Genomic DNA, 3,106 nt, shown 5'->3' with positions numbered 1-3,106 from the left:
AATAAAAAAATGTTTAAAATAAAAAGTAAATCATGTAAAATTTATTAAATATTATTTATTTATCCTTTTTAGTAACTTAAATACAATGTGATAGGTACCATAGCATTCACCAACAAAAATATAAATACATATTATATCAAGTATTAAATCATCTAATAATTTTTAACTGTTATTTTTAAGTAAATATCATTATACAATATTGGTGCACGAATCCCACACTTCGTACAACTGTACCAACAAGTGCACTGGGTCGTCCAAGTAATACCTGAGCGAGTTAAGGTCGATCCCACGAGGATTGTGGTTTGAAGCAAGTTATGGTTATCTTTAGATCTTAATCAGGTGAGTAGGAGATGTAGATATGTTTGTTTAATTGCATAAAAGGAATAATGAGATCTGAACTAGGTTGACCTGCTTACAATGATAAGAAGATGGTTAAAGCTTGGATATGCTTTGTCTTTCTGGATTAACTCTGATCTTACTGTCCTCTTCAATTGTGAATGATTTCTTCTATGGTAAACTGTATGTGATTGTCGCCGGTTGAGAGGTCACCAATGCCCCTCCATATCTGAACTCCATGGTTAGTGTGGATCCATTCTGATTGAGGGTGAAGCTCCTGCAGTCCATTCTCCTTAATGATCCTACTCAAAATGCCACAGACAAAGTCGGATCTTTCGACTCAGAGAATGTTGCGCCTTTAGGTTCTAGTCTCTACCACAGAGACCCTAATCTCCCCATACCTCAGTTGAACCGGTGCCTCGAGAAGTCTCTAACGAAGTCGTGGATTAGCCATCTAAGAGATGTATAATCAAGCTAGTGGTTCGATGCTTTCCAGTTACATATTCACACGAACCCAAGAAGAACACGATTGGTTGTCAGGCACGCGGTCTTAGTATGAAGAACGAAGATGATTGTCATGGGTCCTCTCATTCATCAAGTTGAAGAACGAAGATACATCTTAGAATTGAATCAAACACGGATTGAAGAGAAACAGTAATACTTTTATTAATCCATAAAACCTCAGCAGGGCTCCTCCCCTCAACCTAGGAGGTTTAGAGACTCATACTGATAGAAAATACGTGAAAAACGAAATATGGCTGATCTCCCTGTATATGATTCGAAGATCAAGTGTAAAAGGTCTTTAAATACTAAGCTAATGACTAAGGATTACATAAGAAAGGGTAAGACAGTCTTTTAGTGCTAAAATCCACTTTTGGGGCCCACTTGGTAAGTGTTTAGGATGAGCTTTGATGAGATCCACATGCTAGGAGGCCTCTAGGGCATTGAACGCTGGCTAGAGGGTCCTTTTTGGGCGTTTGAACGCTGGTCTCCTCCTTGTGAGTGCTAGACGCTTAGATTCGAGCAGGAGGCTAGCATTGGACGCCAGTTTTGGGCCTTCAATTCTGAAGCAAAGTATAAACTATTATACATTGCTAGAAAGCTCTGGATGTTAGCTTTCTATAGCCATTGAGAATTCTCTATTTAGACTTCTGTAGCTCCAGAAAATCTCTTTCGAATGCAAGGAGGTCAGATCTAGATAACATCTACAATGCTTTCTCTGTTTCTGAATCAGACTTTTGCTCCAACTCCTCAATTTCAGTCAGAAATTACCTGAAATTGTATAAAAACACACAAATTTAAATTAGAACCCAAAAATGTGAATTTTGCACTAAAATCTATGAAAACTTAATAAAACTTTAACAAAATGTGCTAAAAACTATATAAAATGATGCCAAAAATCGTATAAAATATTCGCTCATCAAATATTTAAGATTTTAGGTTTATCTAAATTTTTACAAATTTTTTCTCTTAAAAAAGGTAATACGTGTTTTAAATGTTTGTGATATGAATAGTTTAAGTATTAGAGTAAATCGTCATTTCTTACTATGAAATATTCGGTCGCAGATGAAACTAACCACGGAAGAACTAAATGAACTTTCCACTGATGAAAGATGAATTATGTTCGACAAAAATATTCAATTGTTAAATTTTTGTTGACTCTGTTTAAGAAACATATTAAATTCTAAAATTAACCCTACCACCAATCATATTTAACTTTTAATTTGAAAAAAGTTTATTACAGAAAACTCATACCTCCTTCCCTCCTACGATGTTCGATCCTCCCTCAAAACCATTGCCGATTTGAAACACACCCTAAAAATCCTCACCTCCTAGCTTCTTCTTAAAAGGAAGTTCTTCTTCAAGAACAAGGCTACTACCAAGAAAGACACTGTCAAGTGCCAACAACAGCAACAGCAACACAACCATTGTTACTCCACAAGAACCCAAGCAGTCTCTACCTCCTAAAAGCGATTCCCTGGGTTTCAGGAACAAATCCGGTGCACTTTTGGTGGGTGATTTTAAGGGTTCAGAGGTTGAAAAATTCATAGTGTCTGATTTCAATTCCTGCGAGGTTAGGATAATTGGTTGCATGAGGACCCATTTCATTCACAAGTTGAAGAATTGTAGGGTTACATTGGGCCCATGATGGGTTCAATCCTCATCGAGGATGTTGGGAATACATTTTTGCCATAGCATCACATCAAATTTAGATCACGTTGCAAAAAGGAGCAATTTTTACCTGAGAGTTAAGAGTATGCCTATAATCAAGGATGGTAATGGGGTGAGAGGTTTGCGCCATACTGCTTGTGCTACGAAAGGATCAAAGAAGATCTTCGTGGTGATGGTCGTGTTGCAGAAATCGGGAATTAAGAAAATGGGGATGATTTCAATTGGTTGAGGGCGGTGTAGTCTCCAAATTGGTCTATTTTAGCGGAGAATGTTAGAGTTAGAATCATTGATATATCCAATTTGGAACATGGAAAGAATGAGAAAATTTGAGTAAGATGCTGCAAGTGTTTAAGTTTTTTTTTTTTCCATAGAATGAGGAAATTCTCAAAGCTCTATCTTCCAAGTTCGGTAGTGCTTACGACCAGGATTTCAACGCAGTGGCCTTTTTGTGAGGAATGCATCCTTCCTTACAGTTTTATAAGTATGGATGATATTTTTCTCAAAAGGCACTTGGAGATATTGGCATGAGGGGGTATTTTGTAAAAACCCGATTTTTGGTAAACAGAATTTTTTGGCTAATTTAAAATTTATTTTGCAA

The 3,106-nt window shown here is 36.7% G+C and overlaps 1 pseudogene; it reads left to right on the top strand.

The window, feature by feature from the left end:
- The first annotated feature begins 1,090 nt into the window (after positions 1-1,090).
- On the top strand, positions 1,091-2,838 carry LOC110278739 (tubulin-folding cofactor C-like; annotated as a pseudogene).
- Positions 2,839-3,106: the final 268 nt, after the last annotated feature.

Source organism: Arachis duranensis, chromosome 3 (assembly GCF_000817695.3).
Source record: "Arachis duranensis cultivar V14167 chromosome 3, aradu.V14167.gnm2.J7QH, whole genome shotgun sequence".
Lineage (NCBI taxonomy): Eukaryota > Viridiplantae > Streptophyta > Magnoliopsida > Fabales > Fabaceae > Arachis > Arachis duranensis.
This window is presented reverse-complemented; position numbering and strand designations above follow the sequence as displayed.